This window comes from Pteronotus mesoamericanus, unplaced genomic scaffold (genome assembly GCF_021234165.1).
Source record: "Pteronotus mesoamericanus isolate MK-2021 breed Mesoamerican mustached bat unplaced genomic scaffold, CSHL_Meso_final scaffold_167, whole genome shotgun sequence".
NCBI lineage: Eukaryota > Metazoa > Chordata > Mammalia > Chiroptera > Mormoopidae > Pteronotus > Pteronotus mesoamericanus.
This window is the reverse complement of record NW_026555308.1, coordinates 10,533,199-10,546,642: the sequence shown is the minus strand read 5'-3', so window position 1 is coordinate 10,546,642 and position 13,444 is coordinate 10,533,199. Positions and strand designations below refer to the sequence as shown.

Sequence of the window (13,444 nt, the reverse complement as noted above, 5' to 3'; positions counted from 1 at the left end):
AAATATAGAGCAAACACAGCAGAAGGCAGGGCAGAGAGATGGAAACATGTCCCAGTGATGTAGCATGGCTTTAGTTCCTTGATCTGGCTGTGATGGAAGCAAGTCTTCGAGGAACTTTTAGTTACAAACCAAAAAACTTTTTTTTCATCTTAACAAGTGTGAGCTGGGTTTTCTGTTTCTTACAACTAAAGACCATAACTATGACTTCTTGAAGTCAAGTTATACTCCTATCCATGAGAGATCCCTACAGAATTCTAATAAATCCCTCTTTTATACCTAATAACAATCAAGAGTCACAATTCAGGTCTTTCTACTTGTTATCATATGAGGATAAAAAGTGAAGGGTGTAGGGCACTTGAATATTTACTGTGTACTACGCACTATGCTAGGCACCTTACTTCGTTATACAGTCAGCTATGCTATAATACAATGCAAGTGTTCCTAAAATCCACTGCACCATGCAATCCTGTGAAAGAAAAGCTATAAAGCTAATGGGAAAATGAAGTTGAGGTACAACACTCAAAAACTTCATCAGTGACACATTAAAAAAACAGAAACCTAATTAGAAAGATAGCACAGTTTTACATGTATTAAGTGGTTTTAAAACACATAAATACTACAATAAATACGAAATAAAACCTCAGAAAAGATCTGAAGTTGGCGAGCTGGGTATTGAAAGGACTGAAGCTTAAGAGCTGTGAAGTACTGGAACTGATATATCTGAAATCAGATGGAAAGTTTTAATACCAGATGTGGGTGGGTATGGCTCATACTTTAAGTACCTGGTAGATGTTTTGGGGGAAAGTGTTATAGCAGTACTATCACATGTAAGCCTAACCTTAACCTTGTGATATGAATATTACTTTTCCTATCTTAAAAGTAAAGTAATGAGGTTCAGAGAGCCAGTAAGTAGCCAAGCTAAGATTTGAACCCATGTCTATCAGACTCTAGTGCTCAAAAGCTTCCCATACTGGCATACTCTGCCTGAACACCAGTATTTCCTTTGTACACGCATAAGTTGCCTTACCCTTCACTGTTCTTTCAAGTCTCAGAAATTACATTCTGTATTTTAAAATTTGGCACAGTAAGTAGTGATCCCATATTACTCACTCTACCTCAGTTATTCCATTTGTAAAATGGAGCTGTGTCCATTTGCACATCATGGAGAAGTTGCAATGGCCAAGCACACCATTGACAAAGAAATAGCGCTCATATGGCTAACAAAGCATAAATGACTGGGGCTTTTCATCCAACATACACCACCTCACAAAAAGGAAATTAAGGGCCAGACAGAGTTGGGGACTCACCAAGGCCATACAAGGAGGCAATGACAAGAGAGGGATTAAAATCTGAGACTGTGGATCTCTAGTAAAGTCATTTCCAATATGCCTAAAGTAAGATCCATTGTAACCATGATATGTCCAGTGGGATCTGGTTTAGCCATTGTTTACTCAAACTAGCCCCTATCCATTAGCACAATGAGCTACAAGAATGGCCAGGAGGTGTGTGCTCAGCTTCCAAGCCCTGCATTTCTGCAAAGACACTTGGCTGCACATAAACCCACAGCCCATTATTCTGACAGTGAGTAATAGCCAGGATAGGAGCCAGGCTAATCAATCCCTCAGCCAATATTTACTGAGAACTCCCCTGTCATTGACTCTCTCCATTTTGCCATGAATGTGTCTTCGGGGATTCATTTCCCCCAATGCATTCCTCTCTTATAATGTGTTTTTACAGAGTTTGCCTACCCAGCAAACTGCATTTATTTAGAAATAATTAATTCTTTTCTACCATATTTTATTCATCAAAGACTTAAAGAGCTGCCAGTCAATGCCTCTGGCCTGAAGGAGATAACTACCCTACACCATGACACTACACAATGTAGTGATTCCAGCCAAGAGCAGAAAAACATGATGTTTCAACTCGCTTATGGGGTCTGGGTTTGAGGTCGGGTTCCCTCAGAAGCAAGCTCTAAAATAAGGTTTGGGTGCAAACAATTTATGTGGTAGGTAGGACGGAACAGGGAAGTGAGACAGGAGAGGGGTGTAAGCCAATCCAGTGTTAAAGGGCATGTTATGGCAGGGAGCCACTGAGGCTCAATCTGGAGATGAGGATGGGGCAGAGATAACCCTGGGAGAGGCTGCGGTATGTGCCCCAGAGTTGCGTCACCCAAGAGGTTATAAAGCTAGATATCCACCACTGGCTGATGGCTATTCCCAGGGAACTCACCTCTCAGAACTTCTAGCCCTGCCCCTTATATGCAGGTGAGTGTGCCAGGGAAAGCCCTCAGACAGAATGAATGGAAGGTTCTGGTAGTTGGATGCCATCAGTGTACATGGGAATAAAAGTACTGAGAGCATGTGGCAGGGCACCAATGTGTCTGTTACACCTGGTCATAGGTAACTACTCAGTTCTTAAAGGAAATCTAAAGTAGTACAAAAGTAATAATAGATGATATTGATTAAATGCATTCTGTGTACCAGGCATTACATAAACACTTGATAGCAATTATCTCAGTTGACACTCACAGCAGCATCATGGAGTAGGTCTTACAATTATCCTCATTTCATAGATGAGGAAACTCATCTTGATTCTTAGAGAGCTTACATATATCACCTAGGGTCAAGGAGCTAGGAAGAAGCAGACCTAGTATTTGAACTCACATGCTTCTGGTTCCAGTGCCTTTGTCTTTCTACTACTTGTGCTGGCAGATATCACAAAAGTGATGAGGCAGAAGTGGATCTAATTTTGGAGGGTAAGAGGTCTATAAGAGAAATGGGTACCCAGCCAAAAATGTTATACACAGGGAAGGCCTATGGAGAAGATGGAGAAGACCTCTATTGTATTTACATCCATTCCTTCATCCTCTAGTAATAGCACCGCTACTTTTGTTTGGTGGAGGGGAGGAGAAGCGGGTCATGTGGTGCGGGGGGTGGGGGGCGGGGGCGGGGCACAGATGATGTGGAGTGGGGGGACTCCACCCACACTCTGTAATTTGGAGGGCTGATTCCACCTCCCGGCTCTAGCACATGACCAGGTCTGACCAATCAGAAAATTCCACTACCATCCCCAGACAATGATTGGTTTAAGGAAGGTCACATGACCACAGCTATTCTAATGACAAACCATGCCATAATTACATATAAGAGGAAGCTCCCTGTCCTTTGGGGTTCCTGAACAGAGGGCCATAAACTGCCCAGGGCTGTCTTTGCCACAACCTGGGCGAAAGCTGCCTGAGAATAAAGCCACATAGAGGCAAGTAGAGCCTAGAGATAAAGGCAGATTTTTAAAAATAAACTTTCTTGATGTATAATTTACCTGAAATAAAATGCAACCCTGTTACGTGTACAGTTTGATAAATTTTGACACATATGTACAGTCAAGTAACCACAATGACAATCAACGGAGAACATATTCATCACCTTAGAGAAGTCTTTCACATTTATTTGCAGTTAATTATTCCATTCCAATCCCAGGCAACCACCGGTCTACTTTCTATTATAGTTTTACCTCTTTAGAATCTCATATAATAAAATAACACAATATGTGTCTGGTTTCTTTCACTCAACTAATGATTTTGAGATTCAGCCATGTTTTTGCATGTATCAATATTCTTTTCTTTTTTTTTAATTGATGAGAATGTTTCCATTGTATGGATGCAACACAGTTTATTTATTCATTCTCCTGTTGAGGAACATTTGGGTTGTTTCCAGTTTGGGGCTATTATGAATAAAGCTTCTATGGATATTAGTGTAGATTTCTTTGTGTGGATGTAATTTTAATTTTCATTATCTTGGGTAAATACACAGGACTGAAATTTCTATGTTGCATGCTGAGTGCATGTTGAATTTTGTTTCACTTTATAAGAAAAAAAAAAGCGGAGTTTTAACAACCTCTTATAAGCACTTTTATCTAGCTGGATTCCTGGAATTTTTGTTACGTGACCCAAAACATACCATCAACTGTTTAAACAAGTTTGACATGGGTTTTTCTGCTACTTATAAGTGAAAAAATATTGAAGGAGTCCATCTTTTGGGTAGTAATATCCATAAGTGTTGGCCAGTTCCCAAAGGCAGCTGGGAATTCTTCACCCAACTCTTGACAACCAATAAGACAACTCAATAATGAGGACAGAAACCTTGGGAATGTCTAAATGTTTTTCTGTTTAATACATAAGCTATAGCCCCAAAGACTTGAAGGGGGAAGGGGGAAGTGGGAGTGTCTTTAGGTCTCTTCCTGACCACAAAACCCCAGATAGTTATGGTACCCTGAAGGCAAAGCCAATGACCTTCAACCCTAAAATGTAAAATTTGACTCTGAGCCTAGAGGGGAGCTGATTCTCTCTTTCCCTGGCCAAAGTCTCTGAGCTTCATAGTCTTCTCCTATAAAATGGAGTTAATACTAATTATCATAGATAACTGGAAGTTGTCCATTGTACTAAGTGTTTTATATGTATTATATAGGTAATTTATATAAGTAATTCTGTGAGAAAATTCTCATTATTACTCATATTTACAGATAGAGAAATTAAGGCTTAAGGAAGTTAAGAACTGACAGTTCATGTAAAACAGCATAGTCACTAGGGAAAACGCAGAGATATTAAAATGTTAAAAATACTGGAGAGCATTATGCTAAGTGAAATAAGCCAGGGGGTGAAAGACAAATACCATATGATCTCACCTATAAGTGGAACCTAATCAGCAAAGCATGCAGACAAGGAAAATATGACCAGCAACACTGAAAGAAAGAAGAAACCGACAGGGACGAGAGTGAGGGAGGGAGGCGGGTAGCAGGGAGGGGAAGGGGAAGGGTCAGATCGAGGAACAAGTGTGAAGGACACATGGACGAAGCCAAGGTGGGGAAGAATTGGGGGGCTGCAGGGGAGAGTGGTGGCGGGTAAATGGAGACAAATGTATTGGAACAATTAAAAAAAGATACATATAGTAGGAAAAATTTTTAGTAGCTAATTATCAAAACACAGGATATTGATTAAATTATTGATTTATGCTGATACAATAAAATCTTGCTCTGCTATTACAGAGTCATAGTAGAAAAAAATAGAATTATATGATCCAATAACCCCACTTCCAGATATTATACCCAAAATAATTGAAATCGGGATTTCAAGGAGGTGTTTGTCCTCCATGTCCACTACTGCATTATTTACAATAGCCACAATACGGTAACAGCCTAAGTGCCCACACACAGACGAATGGGTAAAGAAAATAGGGTAAATGCATGCAATGGAATCCTATTTAGCCTTAAAAAGGAAGGAAATCCTGCTGTATGCAACAGCATGGATTAACCTGGAGGACATTACGCCAAGCCAAACGTTAGTCACAAAAGGACAAGCACTGCCTGACCCCACTTATATGAGAGGCATCTAAAGTAGTCAAACTCAGAGGGCAGAAAGTAGAATGATGGTTGTCAGGGGCTGGGGTGGGGAGAATGGGGAGTTGCCGTTCAAAGAGTAAAAAGTTTCAATCATGTAAAATGAATATGTTCTAGAGATCTGCTATAAAACATAGTGTTGATAGTTAATAATACTATATAAAAATTGTAAAAATTTGATAAGAGGGTAGATCTTATGTTAAGTATCCTTACCACATTTATTTTTAATAGGAAAAAAAAATACTGGCCCACAGTTAGAAAGAAGGTCAGGGTGTCATCCCAGTCTGCCTGGCTCCCAGGTGGGCACTGAACCGCGTCCTACTAGTCAGTAAGTGCATGGTGGGTGCCTATTATGAGCAAGGATCCACATTGGTGGTTCTCACCCCTGGATGAACATTAGAATCCTCCAGAGACTTTAAAGAACCCCAATACTCAAGTCACACCTCTAAACAATAAGTCAGAATCTTTGCAAATGAGACCACCAAGACATCACTATTGTTTAAAGCTCTCCTGGTGCTCCAGAGTTTGAGGATCAGTGGTCTTCCAGCTTGAGTGCATCAAAATCACAAGGAGGCCTTATTAAAAACAGATTTGCAGCCCCACATCCAGATTCAGTAGGTCTGGGGTATGTCCTGAGAATTCACATTTCTAAGAAGTTTCCAGGTGGTTCTGCTGCTGGTCTTGGGACCAAATTTTGAAAACCATTTGTCTAAGAAAATTTAGGGGAAAAAAAGAACAATTAGTCCTTGCCTTTAAACTTTCCACTGTTCTATTATACATAGACAATTACTGCAATGTTATAAGTATCATGATAAACAAAGTATGAGATATTCTAGAAATTTAAAGGACATCATATATGCTTAGAGGTTCAGAGAAAATTCCAAGAGGAGATGATGTTGTTCTGAGTTTGAAAGAATTCCCTTAAGCCCCGACCAAGTGGCTCAGTTGGTTGGGCATCGCCCCACAAAGCAAAATGTCATCTGTTTGCTTCCCGGGCAGGGTACATGCCTGGGTTGTGGGTTTGGTACCAAGTCCAGGCCCATATGAGAGGCAACAGATTGATGTTTCTCTCCTTCTCTTTATCCCTTCCTTCCCTTCTCTCTAAAAATAAATAGGAAAAAATCTTTAAAAAACAGGATCCTCTTAAGATATTGATATCAGTCCCTAAGTGACTATGAGCATAAATGAGGTAATCAAGCACCAGCACAGGGCCTGGCTTGTAGTCAGTATTCAATAAAAGCCTTTCCAGGTCAAGTCACACAGGCTCCCACAGTTTACCATCCAGACATCCCTTCCCCAGGGTCTGCCTCCTTTCATTAGCAATGATGCTCACCACATTAGCATTTGACCAAAGGTCCCTGGCAGTGAGATGCCAGCTCCAGAGAGACCTCTCCCTACAGAGTGATGCTAACCAAGTATAGAGAAGCATCTCAGGAACCTACAGATTCAGCCAACCCAGAAACTTCCAGGGTCTGCTATGCAGTAGCAGGCATTACTCACGATGCTTTATGTGCATGCCCTGTGAAGATAGGTATTATCATTCCCAAGTTTAGAGTTGAGGAAACTGAGGCTCAGAGCACTAAAATAACTCCTGTTGGTCACACAGCCTTTAAGTACCAAAGATGATATTTGAACCCATGTCTGTCTCATTCCAGCCTTCTCTTTCTATCACACTGCATTGTCTTTCATAGGAAATCCTGCCTGGCTTGCTCCAATCCCAGCACTGGTAGGAGCAGGGAATCCAACCCTTTAATATTTATCTGTGGGACTAGCTCCTCTGCAGTGCCAAGTGGGCAAGGGTTCCAAAAAGGGTGTTGACTCTGAATCAGCCAAAATCTTCCTCTGTACACCCCAACAGGAAGCTCAGGCCAGCTGGGCTGTTCAGCACCTGGGTTCTGGCTGCCAAAGGCAGCCAGGTGAACGCCAGGCTGGTGAAGGCTCAAAATGAGCAATGACAGCTTCTTTACAGCAAAAGAGATGTTCTTCTGGACTTGGCCTCTCCCGGAAGCTGCTAGTGAGAGGCCATACAAATTCTTCCTTTGTCCTAGAAAGAACACAGGCTCTGGAATGAGCAGACTGGAATTCAGTTTCTGTATGTCCTTGGGCTACCTGTTTACTTTCTCTGAGCTTCCATTTCCATCTTCAAAATGAAGATAACCAGTCCTCCAAGGGTTGGGATTAATGGATATGGGAAATGGAGAGCTTTAGCCCAGTATCTGGCACATAGTCGATGACCTATTACTCTTCCTTCTTTCTTCTTCTCTGAATATTAGGTGGTAACTCATATTCCATGATGTGCTCGTATCCTGCCCCATCTTCATGTTTTATACCTTTCTGTAGGTTGGATAGCATCTCCCCAAAAGATTGACCAAAGTCCTAATCTCCAAAACCTATAAATGTGACCTTATTTAGAAAGAGGATCTTTGTAGATGTAGTCAAGTTAAGATTTCAAGATGACATCATCCTTGATTATCCAGGTGGGTCCAAAAGTTGGTGACAGGTGTCCTTATAAGAGAGAGGAAGAGGAAGATTTGAAACCTTCAGACATAGAGGAAAGAAGGCCATGTGAAGACAAAGGGAGAGAGAGGTTAGAGTGATGTAGCCGCAAGCCAAGGAACGCCTGGTAGCCGCAAGCCAAGGAATGCCTGGAACCACCAGAAGCCAGGAGTGGCAGAAAGTATCCTTTCCTATGACTTCAGAAAGAGTGTGTTCCCACCAGCATCCTGATTTCAGATTTCTGACCAACAAAACTATAATAAAAATAAGTTCTTGTTGTTTTAAAGCCATGCAATGTGCGATAATTTGTCATGGCGGCCACAAGACCCCAATACGACTTCTCTCTGCACATATCCACCTCAGCCCACAGAGGGGAAAAAAATGATTAGTTGCCCAAGCCTCCAGCCTCTTCCTCATCTCAGCTCCCAGTCTTCTCATCTCCTACAGGAAGAGAAGTTGCTCAGCTGAATGTTGGAAATTAGTTATATTACCTGATCAACACTTTCCCAGTGTGCATGATAACTGAGCCTTAAAGACTGGAAGTCAATCTCCCCCTCCTTCCTTCACTTCATGTCCTCATACATGGAAGACTGTTTTGCAAACACACCCTCTACAGAATTTCTCAACCTCAGCACTCCTCCTTAGACTGGATAATTCTTTGTGACATGTGTATGAGTGGGGCGGGGCGGGGGGTGTCTTGTTTATTGTAGGATATTGACCTGTATCCCTGGCCTTAACTTACTAGATGCCAAAAGAGCACTGCCCTTTACCAAAGGTGGAATTCTGTAGATATTGTCAGATGCACAGAGGGGAGGAGGAGAAGAAAAAAATCATCCCTGGTTGAGAGCCACCGCCCTAGAGGAGAGTTTAGCACACATGAGCCTTGTCATGGGGAGGGTAGAACCACGCCATCATCTTTGTCCATGAGGTTGAATGAAGAAGTGCAGCATATGATTGACACACCAAGTCCTTCTAGATTCAAGAGAGCCAGGTGTAAGAAATGCTATTTGAGGTTTCTGGGCCTGACCTCCTTGCCCCGCACCAGTCACCAGATACAGCCAGCACTGGGAAGATATTAGGAGTTTGCAGCTAAAAATAAAAACCAATTTTTTTGTCCTTGTGTATAATTCCTTCAAAAAGAGGTGAGTGATAGGGTATCAAATGCACACTGAATGCCTGACAATTATAAGTGCAAAGGTCTGAGAACCGACCCCTCCAAAATATCAGAATCCAGTACAGTTTGATACATTTAGACCATACTATGCAAAGAAGATGGGATGGTAGAGATACAGTGGACATGTAGGGATCAGGTCCTAAAGAGTTATGAGTGCCATACTGTTATGGATTGAATGTCTGCGCCCTCTCCCAAACACACACACACACATGAAAAAAAACCCTCATATTTTGAAGCCTTAACCCTCCGGTGTGGCTATGTTTGGAGATGAAGCCTCTAAACAAAGTGATTAAGGTTAAATCAGGTCGTAAAGTTGGGACCCTGATCCAACAGGATTGCTGTCCTTGTAAGAAGACACAGCGGAGATTGTATATATTATAAGGGAAGGCCACGTGAGGACATAGTGAGACGGTACCACCTGCAAGCCAGGGGAGCCCTCACCAGAAAATGAATCAGCTGTAACCTTGATCTTGGACTTCGAACCTCCAGAACTTTGAGAAAATAAATTTCTGTTGTTTAAGCCACCCAGTCTGCAGGATCTTGTCATGGCAGCCCAAGCTGACTAAGACACCTACTAAGGAGTTTAGATTCTGTCCTATGGGCCAAAGCTTTCCAAGGGTTTTGTCCTGGACCATCTGCACTGGAATCTCCCAGAGGCTCTTGCAAATACAGATTAACCCCCATCAAATGAGAGGGGGCCTAAGGATCTGCATTTTCACAAACGCATCAGGTGATATTTATACACATTAAAATAGTATAAGCAAAGCTGATAGGTAACTGGGGCCTAATAAAGGATTTTAAGGAGATTTAAAGTTTGGAAATATTACCAGCCACAGTGCCTCTCCTTGGCTGCACATGACAATGACAGAGGCAGAGAGAACATTGGAACATCTCCATACATTCTGCCTGGAAGTCTTCTCTCTGCTACCCTGCTAACTGCCTTCATCTTCATGGGTAAGCCCCATGGATTCTCCCCCAACCTGGCTCAAAGGCATAGTTTGTAAAGGATAACTCATAAAAAAGGAGGATTTGGGTGCCGGCCAAATGCTAGGAGGTTAGGTAGACAGACTGAGGCTGGGAGAAAAGACTCAGAAGGAAAGAGAAAATGCTGAGAACCCAGTTTGAACTGACCATTGCCGGTGGCTCCCTCAGGAAGTGGGACGAACTGGCATGAGACTAAATTCTCTCTTACTAGATCAGAGACCAGATCTCTCTTACTAGAGTTGGGGCCAGTGCTTTGGGTGCAGGGCATCAGTGATAAGGGGAAGCCAGGCCAGCAGTAGTTCAATACTCCCAACAACGGAGGTCTGCTGATGGTGACTCTTTCCCAGACAGACCTAAAGAGTGAAGAGCAAAGGCTGGCTGGGCAGGGGTCCAGCTGAGGCTGCCTCCCTCCACCCAAGGGTTGGAGCTCTGAGCTAGCCCCTCAGTGGGGGACAACTTGCAGAACAGTGAAGAGTCTGGGCTACTATGAGAAAAAAAGGGCTTCTTTAGGGTTTCCTCCTTGAAATAGAGAAAAATCTCTCCTTTGGGAGGAAAGTAGTGGTATGAATGGGCTTCTGTAAGTCCCATTTGATCCTTTGTTGGATGAGGGAATTGGATGAGATGGCCCCTAAGGCAAAGACATTCTGGGTTGAATGCATGATTTGAGTGGGACAGAAATCAGCAGAGTTCATGTCCTTGCACCACTGGTATCACAGAAGGATACATTCAAGCCCTAGCTCTGGTATTTACAAGGCGGGGTGCCTTGAGCCAGTTGCCTAACTGCCGTGAACCCCAGTTTCTCTTATCTGTAAATTGGGATAATACATAACCTACCCCGTAAAGTTATTGTGGGGATTAAATTAGATAATTCACAGACAGTGCTTACTACAGTGTCTGGCATGTAGTTGGCAGTCTATATAGTCCACTATTATTATTGTTGGTGGTGGTGATAATAATGCCATTCTTTTCAAAGATTAGGACTTCTAATAAGACAGACCTAAATGGGACTCTCAGTTTAGTCAGCAGACTCAACAAATTGCTCAACAATTGTTGAATTTCAGTTCCCTTTCTTACAAAAGGGGGGAATTATTCTGACATGGAAAGCTGTTTTCATATGTAGCTTCAATGAGATAACATATAAAAAGTGTCTTTCACAGAATGCAAGATCCCATTGTTTCAGAAGAGCAAAATCCCCATTGGTCAGGGACCCACAACACATACACACTCAGTTTCCTGCTCTTCGCTCCAACATGTACTTTGAAATTCCTGTTACCAATTGAATGCTCACTAAGTCAAAATAGCCTTTCTTGGGGACTGTATTTCTAAAAGTCCCTGAGAAATACCTTGAAATTGCCTCAGAAGTACCTAAAAAGACATGCCCCTAGTTTTCCAAGATAATCTTGATTTCATATCACTGCATAACTTTCCAAAAAGCCCAAATTTTTACAACCTAATGTCATGCTTATGCAATACTTTCAATACAAAGATAGTTATAGGGCCAATCAATCAATCAAGTGAAATGGGTAAAGCTTGGTTTTAGTTACTAGTCTTGCAGGATGTGCCTAACATAAATGGAAATAGTAAAAGCACCACAGCAACTGTGAGGCTTAGCTCAACTGAGCCTCCTTTCCAGAGACAAGAATATTCGCTGCCCTCGCCCCCAGCTTTGACACGACCACCACATGGATACATGAGCCTCATTACCCACCCTACCTCCCCTGCATAGATAAATCACCAAAGATTTAGACAGCTCTAGGGATCTGCGGTGTAAGGAAAGACAGGGAAGACTTTCCAGCTGAAAGAACTGGGAGTATGTATTGAAACCACTAGCACTGAGAAGATAAAGAAATTAATTTGTCTTTGTCAAATTGGCAGCAGACTTCAAAGGTGCTGATGAATCAGCTGCTCCAGACACCTTTGATCTCCAGGAGAGAATCTGTGTATCCATGTGGAGATTAACAGTCCCCTCCAGCTACAAACTACCCAGGCATCCTGCCTGCCTTCTCAGGCAATTTTAGGCTAGCAGTGCCCTACCAGCCCCCAATGGAATCAACGCCAAATACTACTCCAAAGACATGGTTGAGAAGTAAGGTGAAAAAAAATTCAGTCTGTTCTCAATTTTCTGTGGAATTAAAAAGTAGGAAGCATAGAGTTAGCTCTAGAGATGCAGACCTGAGTCCAAACCCTGGATGTCCACTTATCAGTTGGGCAAACTCTTTGATGTCCTTGAACTTCAATCTTCTCACCTGTGAAATGGGCACACTGCCTTTCAAGGTTGCCACAAGCAAGACTTTGTGTAGGTGTATAAAGCAGGGGCCAGCAAACTTTTTCTGTAAAGGGCCAGATAGGGAATATGTTAGGCTTTTTCAGAGTCATACAGTCTCCATCCCAACTACTCAACTGTACCGCTGCAGCACTAAAGCAGCCACAGACAATACGTGCAGGAATGAGCATGACTGTGTTTCGATAACACTTTATTTACAAAACAGGCAGCCAGATGCATTTGGCCCATGTGTGCTGACTCACAGCATGAAACCCTATGTCTTACACATGGAAGACAATCAATAAACAGTAGCCGTGAGGAGGAGGACGATGGCTGATAAATGCTGAAGATCCACCAACCAGTCATCTGCTGAGCACTTCTGTGTCCAACCGCGGCTAGACCCTGAAGGAGAGGAGGACCAGGCAGACAGCTGAGGCCTCCACCTTCGAGGCATTTTCACACACCAAGAAAGTAAGTCATGGGTGAAAGGAAAAATATCAGAGGGATGACTTCCAAGTCCTGTGACTCCACACTATTTTAAACAAAAGGGCAAAGTCCCACGGTAAGGTCTGATTCATCAGAGTGAGTAAGTGTGTGTGTGTGTCTGTGTGTGCATGTGTTTGTGTGCACGCCACAGCCTTGGTTCAAAATTCATGCCAAGCCTCTGCTGTGTCAGACAGCATCCCATGTCACATCGGTGCAAAGCAGTAACCCAGAATCAGACTCTCTTTGAAAATGCCCCTGTTGGTGTTGATGCTTTTTCTGGAGTCAAGAGGAATAACCAGGGATTTGACTCTTAGAGGCCTCCTGTTGGAGATATTGCCAATATAAGGAAATAAGCACAAATGAAAGAGCGTGAATTGGATTAATTAAGGACATTATCACTTGCTCTGTTTAATTACCTCCGAACAGCCGTTCCCTAACTGCTGTCAGAAGATGTTAACAAGTGTGCCCAGAAAATAAAATGCAAGGGTCGAACGATATTAGGAAATGGCCCTTCTTTGTGACTCACAATGCCTGATAGCCTATTAAAGACTCTTGAATTTTGAAGCCAGAAATCCCATTTAAATTTATTACCTTGGGAGGCTGGTTCTGAGGTCAGGCAAACCTGGGTTTTAGTCCCAAACCTGACACCA

At 42.5% G+C, this 13,444-nt stretch overlaps 1 protein-coding gene across 3 annotated transcripts in view; it reads right to left on the bottom strand.

Moving 5' to 3' along the window:
• The window catches only part of SHISA9 (shisa family member 9), a 284,780-nt gene that overhangs the window by 169,743 nt on the left and 101,593 nt on the right, over positions 1 to 13,444 (bottom strand). The window lies entirely within an intron of this gene.